Source organism: Phyllostomus hastatus, unplaced genomic scaffold (assembly GCF_019186645.2).
Source record: "Phyllostomus hastatus isolate PE091 unplaced genomic scaffold, TTU_PhHast_1.1 phas_contig_86, whole genome shotgun sequence".
Taxonomy (NCBI): domain Eukaryota; kingdom Metazoa; phylum Chordata; class Mammalia; order Chiroptera; family Phyllostomidae; genus Phyllostomus; species Phyllostomus hastatus.
Genome location: NW_025333977.1, coordinates 21,359,791 through 21,373,276, shown reverse-complemented (window position 1 = coordinate 21,373,276; position 13,486 = coordinate 21,359,791). Strand labels below are relative to the sequence as shown.

General features: G+C 45.2%; 1 protein-coding gene across 3 annotated transcripts in view; it reads right to left on the bottom strand.

Annotated features, from left to right (window-relative positions):
- GPR160 (G protein-coupled receptor 160) overlaps positions 1-11,541 on the bottom strand; it is a 39,862-nt gene extending 28,321 nt beyond the window's left edge. The window contains exon 1 of one of the 3 annotated variants that reach the window (XM_045851555.1): positions 11,202-11,541. The gene's annotated coding sequence lies outside the window, so the exon portion shown is untranslated. Of the gene's footprint in view, positions 1-6,060; positions 6,194-10,320; positions 10,483-11,201 lie in introns of those variants that run through there. The other 2 variants (XM_045851556.1, XM_045851558.1) reach the window with 2 other exon arrangements.
- Between the last annotated feature and the right edge of the window lie 1,945 nt (positions 11,542-13,486).

Genomic DNA, 13,486 nt, shown 5'->3' with positions numbered 1-13,486 from the left:
CATTTCTAACAAGCTCCCAGGTGATGCCCAGGCTGCTGGTCCACAGGTCACACATGGAACAGCATCCCTATTGTAGATGGCACACGTCCGGGAGGGAGAGAGCCAGGCTGCGTTCACAGTGACTGTCTGATTGGTGAGAGCCAGGGTGTGAATTTACTTTGCACACTCTCCTATGCTTACCAGATTTTCCACAATGCATTGCTTTTGTAATCAGAAAGAAAACTTTACTATTCAAAACCTTTGGTTCAGTAATTATTCTTATAAGAATCCATCCCAAATAATGTGAAATAGAATCAAAAAGTAAAAACACTATCTCTACTAAAAATACTTCTGACACCAAACACATTGGTTTTCCTACACCAAGCAATTCTAAATCTAACTATGCAGAATTAGTGCAGACCCCAGGAGGACTTAGTCCCACAAGACTGCTACCCACTTCACGTGCCAGTCACAAGTCCCAGGTTGTCACCTGTACTTCTGCCAAGTGGCCATAAATCAGGAATTCCCCTGACTCCCTCCTCAGATTCAATAATTTGCTTTAATGGCTCCCAGAACAATCAGAAGAAACACTTGACTTATGCGGACCCTGAGAAGAAAGATTCATTTGATGTGAACCCAGAGAAGAAATGTATCTGCTGAGATGGATTCCCCAGGGTGAAGTGAGGCCCAAATTGTATAGATACTGAGAGTCTAGCTGCCATCAGCTGATAGGGGCTTCTCGTGTACCCTGTGTACCGAAAAGAACCTCACACTGCACTATCGGCTTCCTGCACTACATCCTGCTCCTTTACACTGTCTGAATCAGCTATGATAAGGGAGCTCCTGGTTTCCTCTGAGATCTGATCCCTCCAATCATAACTGCACAATTATATCCTTATTTGCATTTAAACTGATCAATCAGAGCTGTTCCATAATAACCAGGCTAGATAATACTGACTAATCAGGACTGCATTCTTGATTCACACCAGATTCACATCAGTCAGAACCATATGAATTTGGATATCTCATTTACACAAAACAGAAAGTGGCCCTGGCCAATGTGGCTCAGTTGGTTGGGTGGCGTCCAGCAAAGTGAAAGGTTGCCAGTTTGACTCCACGTCAGTGCATGTGCCTGGGTTGCACGTTTGGTCCCAGGTTGGGAGCAAGCCAGAGGCAACCAATACATGTTTTTCTCTCGCATCGAAGTTTCTCCTCCGCGCCCTTTCTCCCTCCCTAACCCTCTGTAAAAATAAATAAATAAAATCTTTTAAAAAAGTGGCCTTCCCTTTGTTTCCTCAGAGTACACTTTCAGCTTCTGCCAGAGGCAACATCTCCCTGGTTTGCAATCTATTCACATTAATAACGTCTCGACGGTTTCTAACATTCTTTTTGGGAATCTTTGTTGACACTTACTCTTACTGATTTATTACAAAGGATACAACTCGGGAAGAGCCAAATGGGAGAGACGCGCAGGGCAAGGTATGTGGAAAGGTGCAGAGCTTCCCTGCGCTCCCTGGGCACCCCACCCTCCCAACACTTCAATGCACCACCAGTTCAGAAGTTCAGAAGTTCAAACCCCATTGTTTAGGGTTTCTATAGAGGTTCATTATAGAGGCATGATAAATTAAATCTTTGGTCACTGATGACTGAATTCAATCTCTAGCTCTTCTCCTTTCCCTGGAGGTCAGGGGGTGGGGCTAGAAGTTCCAACTCACTAATCAGAGGCTGGTCCCCTGGCAACCAGCCCTCATCCACTAAGAAGTACCCATTAGCATAAACTCAGGTAGGTTTGAAAGGGTCTTATGAATAACAAGATGCTCTTCTGACCAGGAGCTCTGTACTAGGAACCAGGTCTTCAGACCAAATACAGTATATCCCAGATTCAAAAGTGTACGTACATTCAACTTAGAATGATTTATAATATCAAAAAAGAGCAACTACTTACTTCCCTAATATTAAGAGACATGCTAAAAAAAAGACTGAAAGAGCATGCAATTATTACAAATGATATTTGTAAAGATTGGAAAAATGCTATGATAAATTTTAATCACAGTATGACAACTGTTAAAATATTAATATGAATTAAATTTTTATAAAATGGTAAAAAAATTTTAAGATAGTCAAGTTTCTTTTTTAATATATTTTATTGATTATGCTATTACAGTTGTCCCATTTTCCCCCTTCACTCCCCTCCACCCTGTACACCCTCTCCCACCCATATCCTCCCCTTTAGTTATGTCCATGTGTCATACTTATAAGTTCTTTAGCTTCTACATTTCCCATACTATTCTTACCCTCCCCCTATTTTCAACCTACAATCTATGCTACTTATTCTCTGTACCTTTTCCCCCTCTCTCCTCCTCCCACTCCCCTGTTGCTAAACCTCCATGTGATCTCCATTTCTGTGGTTCTGTTCCTGTTTTAGTTGCTTGCTTAGTGTCTTTTGGTTTTGCTTTAGGTGTGGTTGTTAATAATTGTGAGTTTGCTGTCCTTTTACTATACAGGTTTTTTCTTTATCTTCTTTTCTTAGATAAGTCCCTCTAACATTTCATAAAATAAGGGCTTGGTGATGATGAACTCCTTGAACTTGACCTTATCTGAGAAGCACTTTATCTGCCCTTCCATTCTAAATGAAAGCTTTGCTGGATAGAGTATTCTGGGATATAGGTCCTTGTCTTTCATGACTTGGAATACTTCTTTCCAGCCCCTTCTTGCCTGTAAGGTCTCTTTTGAGAAATCAGCTGACAGTCTGATGGAAACTCCTTTGTAGGTTACTGTCCCCTTATCTCTTGCTGCTTCTAGGATTCTCTCCTTCATTTTTACCTTGGCTAATGTAATTATGATGTGCCTTGGTGTGTTTCTCCTTGGGTCCAACTTCTTTGGGACTGTCTGAGCTTCCTTGACTTCCTGGAAGTCTATTTCCCTTGCCAGAATGGGGAAGTTCTCCTTTATTATTTGTTCAACTACGTGTTCAATCTGTTGCTTTTCCTCTTCCCCTTCTGGTACCCCTATAATTTGGGTGTTGGAAAATTTAAAGATGTCCTGGAGGTTCCTAAGCTTCTCCTCGTTTTTTTGAATTCTTATTTCTTCATTCTTTCCTGTTTGGTTGTTTTTTTCTTCCTTCTGGTCCACTCTATTGTTTTGAGTCCCAGTTTCCTTCCCATCACTATTGGTTCTCCCTGCATCTTCCTTCATCTCTTTTATGGTAACCTGCATTTTTTCATCTAATTTGTGCCCAAAATTAACCAATTCTGTGAGCTTCCTGATCACCAATGTTTTGAACTGTGCATCTGATAGATTGGCTATCTCTTAGTCACTCAAAAGGCTGAGTCCTGGGGCATTGATCTGTTTTTCTGTTTGAGACATGTCTGTCTCTCTTTTTTTTTTTTCTTTTTGGTCTGGTAGCTCCCGGTGAGGGGCGGAGCCTTAGGTGTTCATCAGGGCTGGGCACCCCAGTCACTAGATTGTGACGTTGTATGCGTGGGGGGGGGGGGGGACAATGGTGGTAGCTCCGTTCTCCTGGGACCTCAGTCCCTTCTCTGGGATCCTGGGTTGCGCACTCTGCCCTGTCCACAATCGTTGCCTCACTGGGTCCGCCAGCTGCCGCTTTGCGTACTCAGGGTCCACCCGATGCGATCTTGCGCGCCCCAGATGCCTTACACGCTCCCAGTTGCCTTATGCGCCCAGTTCTCCCTGTTCTCCGCACGCAGAGACTCGCGCCCAGCTGCTCCTCTCCGCCTCTCCTACCAGTCTGGATGAATGGGTCTACTTCAACTTCTTGGCTGTCCGACTTCCATTCAGATAAATTCTCTATCAGTTCTGGGTGTCATTCTGCCTCTAAATTGTTGTTGTTCTAATCTTGGTTGTGCGTGGAGGTACGGTGCGTCCACCTATGCCTCCATCTTGCCAGAAGTCAAGTTTCTTTTCTTTAAGATTTTATTTATTTATTTATTAGAAAGGGGAAGGGAGGGAGAAAGAGAGAGAGAGTAACATCAATGTGTGGTTGCTTCTCATGCAGCCCCCACTGGGGACCTGGCCTGCAACCCAGGAATGTGCCCCGACTGGGAATCGAACCTGTGATGCTTTGCTTCGCAGCCCGAGCTCAATCCACCGAGCTATGCCAGCCAAGGCTATAAAATGGTAAAAATTTTAAATTATAGAAAAACAAAAGAAAAGCAAAACAAAAGTGAAAGGAAATATGGCAAAATGTTAATGTCTGCCTTGGCTGGTATGGCTCAATGGATTGAGTTTCTGGTTCTATTCCCAGTCAGGGCACAGGCCTGGGGTTGCGGGCCAGGTTCCCAGTAGGGATGCACAAGAGGCAACCACACAGGGAAAGTGAGATGTTGCCCTCTCTTTCTCCCTCCCTTCCCCTCTATCTAAAATTAAATAAAACCTTTTTTAAAAAACGAAGTTAATGTCTTTGGACCCATGGATGGTGGGATCAGAGATCTTCTTTCCCCTTCGAGTTCCCAGAATAAAATAAATGGAAAGGCGGGAAGAAGGAGCCTAAGCAGTGGGAGGCAAAGATACCAACAGACAATGGCAGAGGCCACGGAGAGAACTCTGTTCACAGGCTGGTTAGATGGGAGCTGGCTTGGGCACCTCCGGGCTGGGGGACGGAGCGGGGCAGGGGCTCTTTGATTTCTCACGTGTATACTAGGCTGGGAGTGGGGGAGGAGAAAGGCAAGGAGTTAGTGAAAGTCTGGATCTGGCCAGGGCCTCTCTTCCCTCCTCATCCCCAGCTGGCACTTCTGAATGTGTTTAGGCAGAAGCTGTTAACAGGGATGACCCCTGCCTTGGCCCTTAGAGGGAACTGGCTGCCCCTCCATTCTGCCTCCCTGGACACCACGGATGCTTCCGGCTTCCTGGGGGACACCTCAGCTATCAGTTTCTCCCAGGATGCCGCCACTCCCTGTGCCTCATTCAGAGCATAAGGAATACTAACTCATGTTGCCTTCTCTGATCAAGTAAACTGAATAACCCATTCCTCTGTTCCCATTTCTGGGCTCACTTCTGGCCTGAACCTCAGTTCACTTTTGTACTTCTCCTGACAGGCAGAAAAGGAAGTAGAAACAAATGCAAACAAATCAACCTGTACCCCTGGCTGAAGATCAAGTTAGACAGCCCTTGCTCAAACTATAAAAAAATGCTATGAGTGTCAGTTACCAGCACCTTTAAACCTGGCGCACCTGTTATATGATCACACCACTAAAGGGAATGTCAACCACGGTACTTCCCTGTGCCTGTGCCAGGATTTCATAAAAATTTGATGGCCCTTCACAACATTCCTATGAGGTGCACTTATCCCCAGCTGACGGAGGAGGCCCAGGGTGCAGAGAGGACTCAGTCAGCGGTGAGCCTCTGCTTCTCGTGACAGCCGGGGGCGGGGGGGCTAGGACTACGGTGTGTGCCTCCATTCCCCGCTGACACCAGCCTGCTTTTCCACAATAGGGTGGAGTCTGCACCCACCAGGGGATTTCGTCCTTTTCCCAGAGTTGGTGCAGAGTTTAATCCCTGAACAACAGAGCCAAAGCCCTGGTTCGAAGCCAAGGGCTCCAGCCCCATTCTCTTTGTCAACCAAGCTGCTGCTTCTCCAAACTCCCTGGGAGCATTTGTCAGGAAGAACATTTTCCTAAGGTCACAAGGCAGCTCAGAAGGGCGGCCCACGGCTTACTCTCGGAGCTGGACAGTATCTCTAACCTGTAGTTACAGTGGGGGGGGGGAGGTCCCCCAAATAAAGGCAAAAGTGAAGGAGGGAGGGCTCTAACAGCAACAGAAATAGCTAACTGACAGCAAATCCTTCCATGCCAGGCACTGATGTGCCATTTAATCCTCACAGCTGTGTGCGGTAGGTATTATTTATTAGTACTTCCATTTCACACAAGAGAAAACTCAGGCACAGAGAGGTTAAAAAACAGTCAAGGTCACACAGGTGAAAGAACCAGAGGTAAATCCAGTGACCTGGTTGGAGTCCACACTCAGACTGCTTCCTCAACTGCGCTTGCTCTGGCAGGTAATCAGTTGGCCCACTTTTCCTCACCACCTGCCTCTCTGACCAAGGAGTTACCAGCCACCTACCTGAGGGAGCCTGCAGCCATGCATCTGAATCCCTGAGTTCTCCTCGAAAGGACCCGACCAACCAATGACCGGGCATTTACAAAACACCTGTCTCTAGATGCCCTTTCTTCAGCCAAACAAGGCACTGGGCTGGCAGCTCTCCTCTGTTCTATTTTTCTTACCACACTGGCGTACAGTAAGGGATTCAGTACCAGCCGTCCCAAGATGTGCCACTTTGGCATGTGAATTCTTTTGAGCTGAAGGTCATTGAGATCCTTTTACTGCTCCCTTCAAGATTTTAAATTGGGGACCTTGACCATAATAAAAGTTACTACCAGAAATAACCCATCTACAGGGCAGGGCGAACTTCCAATTACTGAACACCTGTTCTGGTCATCCTGCCAGTGAATAACCCTTCTTCCCCCTCTCAATCCCCGAAGTGCCTGACCTTCTTCTTGCATAAGGATGCCATATATGCCTCGTTTCCCCTTTCTGTCTGAATTGCTTGTGTATGTAAGGTTCTATATGTATGTATGTAATTAAATGTGGCTATTTTTCCCCTGATAATCTGTCTCATGTAGACTGGATTATTAGAACAGCTGAAAGAAGAGCAGAGGAAAGGTCTTCCTTTCCCACAATGTACTGTGCATGCCTAGCCGGGCAGATCTAGGGACCAGTTCCTCACAGCAGCACATAACATTTCTTCACAACCACTCCACGAGGTTCCATCTGTGGTATTTCCTCTTCCCTTTCTCTGCCCCATCCCTCAGCTCTGAGCACTCAGACTCAGGGAAAGGAAGCAAAGATACATAAAAAGAAGCTCCAACTGTCAGGAAATTCCAGATGCAGACTGTTATGAGAAAATCTGTCCCATGACTCTTAACAGCAAGTTTCAAGATAAGGAAATTAGGCCACCCTTGGACTTACACCACAGAAGCTTTTCAAAGGCTTGACTAGGGGCCCATCAGCTCCTCCTCCCTGCAGAGCTCTCAGACAGGGCTCTGCCTAAGCAGTGCACTCGCTCATGCAGACCTGCCATTCCCTGGAGAGGGGTGGGAAGAGAAGGGAGCGAGAGGAGGACCTTCCCACGTCCTGGGAGCCCTTGGAGCAGCTACAGAGAGCCAACGCAGAAGCTCAGGAGCCATCTGGATGGCAGGCTGGATGCCATCTGGCTGCTTGATGAAAGAAAAGGGCTTCTTGGTGCCCCATCCCCACAGGACACCCCAGAGACCGCCTTCCCTCACAAAAAGTCCGAGGTCTGGGATTTGGGAGGCATTCCTTTGCTGGACTGCAGCTCACCTCTACACGTACTCCATTTTTGTTGTGCTGCAGAGGAAGTAAACTCTGAAGTCTAAAGGAAGTGAGGAGTAAAGCCAACAGGGTGTGAGAAAAACGATGACATGCCTTGTATTTTTCTGACATGGAAGCTATGCAGAGTAAACAAAGGGTGCCTCATTCCCTCAAAGGAATATGCTCTTTCCCATTTTTCTTGAGATGAGAGCCTCTCAATCTACCTTTTGTTATTCCATTTTGGATGGACACACCTGTAGGAAGCCCTCTTACTCCAGGAGAAACAACAGTTTAAATGTGATTGTCCCCTGCCTCAAGGAGTGGTGGAGACTGGGCAGACCTTCAGGAGTTCTTGAATATTTGAAATCTCCTGATTTTCAGTGTTGGTTCACTTTCCTTTTTAATGCTGTGCTGACCTGATATAACATCTCTGTTAGGCAGCTGTGGCCCACGAACACAATTGTAACCAGGGCAGTCGAATGTGGTAAAAAGACATCTTGCCTAGATTAACTAACCAGCTCTCAGGTGTGTAGCTCCACTGTCTGCTAAGGGTAGTGTGGCTGAAAACTCGAAGTCCCCACAAATTTGAATTTAAATCTGGGCTCCACTTTCACTAGCTGCAAGACTTCAAGCCAACTATTAGCCTCTCTTAGCTGCGATTCCATCTGCAAAACAGGCTGATAATAACCAACCATGAGACATTTGTGAGAATTAAAAACGTGTGTTTGTGAAGACTACCATGAACTCTCAACAAATGATAAATTTCCTTCCCCCATATCTCTAAAGAAACGACTTGGCAAGTCTTACTTAGCATCTTTACATTTCAATGTTCTTGTCTGTTAAAAACTAAAACAATCCTCCAGCACTGCTGCTCCACCTCACAGGATGGGACGAAGAGGTGTAGATGAAAGCAGAGGGTTTCTGTATTAGAAGAGTTATTGACTTGATTGCCACACCCCTTCTTCCCATTTCTTCCCCTTATAACGACTAAGCAGTAATTTGCTTTTCCAATGTGTGTATACCTGTAAGTAACATGATGGAGAGAGAAGATAGTGCCACATTGAGGTGATTCCTTAAAATGGTTATTAGCAATGTACTCTCCAGAGTCCAAGTCCACCATCCTCATACAGAGGATGGTAAATGTTACCAGGTCACTGCCAGGAAAGTTTCTTTTCTCTCTCCATGGTCTTGTTTTTCAGAACTGAGGCAGAAAACAAAGTCATATAACAGCTGCATCTTTCTGTCACACAAAGAAAACTAAACCACAAGCCAATTTCACTTTCATCATGAACTCAACGATGATATTTTCCAACTGCAAGGAGACCTCTGTTAGTTCTTTCATTTTTCCACACACTGTGAGGAGACTGGGACATGCTTTGGCATTTCCTCAACTGAATCCTTGAAGCATCCTCACAGCTTCTTTCATTGTACACTAGTAAGGCTGCACTAGGCAAGGCCTAGGCTGAGGAGGGTCATCTAATTTCAACTTTCAACTATTAGAGACAGCAATTACTTGCCTTGTTTTCCCTTAAAAGCAAAGAGGCATTAAAGTCAGTTCTAAGAAATTCAGGTCTATCTTTGAGAAGTATGTCGGTCGCCCCTTCCTCCCTCTGCTGAACTCTAATATCTTCCTCAAACAATAATTACTTTTCCAAATTACTAATAACAGAATGAGGAGGAATTGTATGATAAATCCTGAGGGGGGAAAGCAAAGTTGGATGAATATTCCCCACATCCCCCTCCTTCCAAGCATGTTTCTTGCAAAGGAAAAGAATAATGCAGAATATTTTAGGAGTCAGTTCTTTGCAAAGTATTTACGGTCATGATGCCTGAAGCAAACAAGGTAAGGACCCGAAAAAGATAACACACGCAGATAAGATCTCTTTCCGGTACTAAGATCCACTTGCCTTTTGATTTGTTTTATAATGTACTTTTAATTGATGTATACTGTGCTTCCAGAAGTGTACAGAAATTCTAAATGCATATGACATGTTCACTACTCTGAGCTCTGTTTTCTGATGTGCATAACTTGGAAAGGCTTTGGGCAGTTCAGGAAAACTGCTAACACATTTTTCCAACCCGTCCCTTTGCGGACAACTCACCCCAAGGCTCACTAACACTCTTTGTATAAAAAAGCTGACCCAGCATCCACCTGCATCAACGTGATCCGCTTGGCTCTGTCACATCAGCAAACGCCCTGTCCCTTCTGAGCCAAATAAAGCAGCACCCAGGAGAGAGAAAAAGGCTTTCTATGAGTCTAGAGAGGCAGATTTTACACCCAATTTATGAGTGAAGGTCTGTGGAACACTAGCAGTTAACTTCCAAACCTACTTTCTGGGATAAATAAATAAATAAATAAATAAATAAATAAATGCCTCACAGCTGCTGGTGGTGGTGATATCCTTAAAGAAAAACACCCACCATACAAAAGCAGAGACAGCATTTTAAGAAATTCCATACCCCGTACCTTCATCCAGTCTCTCATCTCATTCCCCCTCACTTCCCCACTGACAGTGCTTCTCAAAACTCGATTATTTTTAAACGAATCCTCAACTTATACTTCAATTTCAATATTTATTTCCAAAAGACAAGGATATTTTTTTATAAAGCATGTAATTATATCATTACCTAAACTAAACAAAACTAATCTCTTAATGCTACAGAATAACCAGTATAAATTTCCTTTATTGGCTCAATTTCTTTACAAACTTTTTTTGGGGATATCAAATCAAAATCCAAGCAAGGCTCACACATGGCATTGCATTGCGGTGCTATATTTTAGTTTTTAAACTACAGGTTTCCTCATCCCTTTGATTTTCATAGACCCAGGCTCATCCCCACTGGCAACTCTTAATAACCTCTGTATCAGCCATTTTTATAATTAAAGAAGTTTTTTAAAAAAATCTGGAAAAGCACGAGCGAAATGGTTTGATCTGAAGCAATTAGCAACTGAGGGTCAAACACTCATTCACCGTCCTTTGCGATTCTGACCTGTGTGGGTTTTTTTCTGGGATTTCAGCAACAACCTTTGCCCGGTACCCGAGTAATTTGCACAGGGTAGGGCGAAGAGAGTGCATTTCCTCCCAAATGGACCTTTCCTGTGCAGGCCGGGTCCTCAGGGTCGCCTCTGGAATGCCGGAGGGTGGGTCCTGCCGCCACCTACCAAGGCCACCTGGCCAGGTGAGAAAAAGAGCTTCAGCCAACAACTTCCGGAGGGAGATCCCAGGTTACCCAAACAGAATTTTGAACCTGTCCAGGTTGTTCGAAGAACAAACGGCGGCGCCAAGATCTCCAAAGATTAACAGCCCTGCAAAGCCCTGGGGATTTAATATCGTAGCCCGGAGCGCGCGGAAGCTCCGCCCCCAATTCCCAAAGGCCCGGAGAAAGGTACAAAGTTCGCTCCAAAACACACACGTGGGCGTGTGTACGGAACTGACGACGACACCCCACCCATCGGTGTGCCAGGAAGGAGAGTAAAAATTACATAAACCTACTTCTATAACCTCACCTGTTTGTATAATGTTTCAAAGCTATCTCCCTTGGGACCAGGATGCGAATATACGTCTAGCCCAGGCCACCAAGTTTATTAGCGGTTTCCCGGGTCCCCCAAACGCACTACAGCGCCAGGCGCCCAGGCTAGCGAAAATCCCAAGCCGACTCGGTCAGGCTTGGACACCGGTAGCTTTCTACCGCGGGCCCCGCCCCACACCGAGACCTCTCAAGTCGCAGAGAAACCCAGCCTCTGAATCCCTGGAAGGGAAATTTGTCTCCCGGCCTGCCAGCGCCCATCTGGGAAGCAGCAAGCGCGCGGGTGCCAGCGACCACCCTCACCCCTGTCCGGGAAGCAGACGGTACCGGCTCTCCACACTCACCCGAGGCTTCCGCGTCCCTGGCGCGGGGTGCCGGACTAGACACCAGAGGAGTCCACCGCCCCGGCACCTGCAGCGCTCCGCCCCAGGTGACCGCCGAGGGAGGGGCGGGAGTCGGGCTGGCATAGGCGACCCTGGCTGCGGCTCTGCCCCCTCCGACCAGGAAGTGCGGGCAGGGGCTCTGCGAGTGTAAGAGCGCGCACTCCCCGTCAGGACCCCGGCGGGAGATCTGCCGGAGGGCGCCGCCTGCCGGCGGGGCGGCGAGAACCCACGAAAGCATCCCCGCAGACCGCGGGAGAGGAACGGGGATCGGAGCTGGCAGCAGTGTCGGGAAGCACCCTCAATAGGAGCCCTGTGGGCCCGACCTCTGGACGAGGCTCGTGCCTCGGGCTGGGAGGAAGTAGTTCGCTCGGCCCAGTCTGTACTGGGAAGTGGTAAGGAATGAGGCGAAAGGTGTTGCTCAGTCTTAGCTTTTATTAAATGCAGGCTCACACAATTTTTAAGGTAATGACCTTAGGGAAATTAGTGAAATTAGACGCTGTATTGTAAAATTTAAAAGTTGTCATAAAAACACAAGACACAGTGCCTGCCGTATGGAGAGTGATGGATAAATGATCATGGAGATAATTCTCATCTAACCATTTATGGCCTCCACCAAATGGATACCTGGCCAATATGCGGATTCAGAACCACACATCCACTTCCCACTTCCACCCCTTAGACAAATCTTTCTCCCTCTTCAGATCTTAGATGCTTTGTAACAGCATCTAAGTCACTCTTAAAGTTTCACTAAAAACCACCACTCGCCTGCCGTCTTGTTTCCTCATTCCTAGATTATATCTGCTCTACCAAAAAATGCTTTGGGGTGACCAGTCATGAATTACTGACAAACCAGTTTAACAGGTACAGGGGCATATTTCTGTTCGATTCTATTTAAATAAGAAACTCTAATTTTAATGCTTCTAGGTTTGTATTGTTAACCAAACGAGATGTCTTCATGGTCCATAAACATGCTTCTGTTTAAACTAAAACATATCCCTCTATGCTGAAATTGTGTGGCATTAAAATTTAATGTTATTTACTTAGATTTTTAAAATTGAATCTTTAGTGTATTTTTTTTCCATTACCACTTAGTCCTCTTATACAGCCCCTTCCTCAGGCAATCACCACACTGTTGTCCATGCCCTTGACTCCCTTTTCCTTTTTGCTAAATCCCTCCACCCCCTTACCACCCCCCAGACATCATCCTGTTCTCCATTTATGAGTCTGTCCCCATTTTCCTTGTTAGTTCATTTTGTTCATTAGATTCCACATATGAGTGAAATCATATGGTACCTGTCTTTCTCTAACTGGCTTATTTCACTTAGCAAAGATATTCTCCAGGTTCATCCATTCTGTTGCAAAGGGGAAATTTTTCTTCTTTTTTATGGCTGAGTAGTATTCCATTGCATAAATGCCCCATGGTTGTTTTATCCATTCATCTACTAATGGACACTTGGGCTGCTTCCATATCTTGGTGATTGTAAATAATGCCACAATGAACATAGGGGTGCTTATGTTTTTTCAAATTAGTGGTTTGAGTTCCTTTGGATATATTCTCAGAAGCAGGATTGCGGAGTCAAAAGGCAGATCCATTTTTGATTTTTTGAAGTGTTTCCATTCTGCTTTCCACAGTGGCTGCACCAGTCTGCATTCCCACCAACAGTGCAAAAGGGTTCCACTTTCTCCTCACCCTTGCCAGTACTTGTTGTTTGTTGATTAATTGATGATAGTCATTCTGACATGTGTGAAATGGTATCTCATTGTGGTTTTAATTTGCATGTCTCTGATGATTAGTGATGCTGAGTATCTTTTCATATGTCTATTGGCCATCTGTATCTCCTTTTTGGTGCAATGTCTATTCAGGTCCTTTGCCCATTTTTAAATTGGGTTGTTTGTATTTTTGGTGTTGTGTTTTGTAGTTTCTTTATGAATTTTGAATATTAAACCGTTATCAGAAGAATCAGTGAATATGTTCTCCCATTCTGTGGGTTTTACTTTTATTTTGTTGATGATTTCCTTCGCTGTGCAAAAACTTTTTAGTTTGATGTAGTTCCACTTATTTTTTCGTTTGTTTCCCTTGTTTCCAATAAAAAATTGCTACAAGCAATGTCCAAGATTTTGCTGCCTATGTTTTATCCTGGGATTTTTATGGTTTGGGGTCTAACATTTAAGTCTTTGACCCATTTTTAATTTATTCTTGTATGTGGTGTAAGAAGATGGTTTCATTTGTCTGCATGTATCTGTCC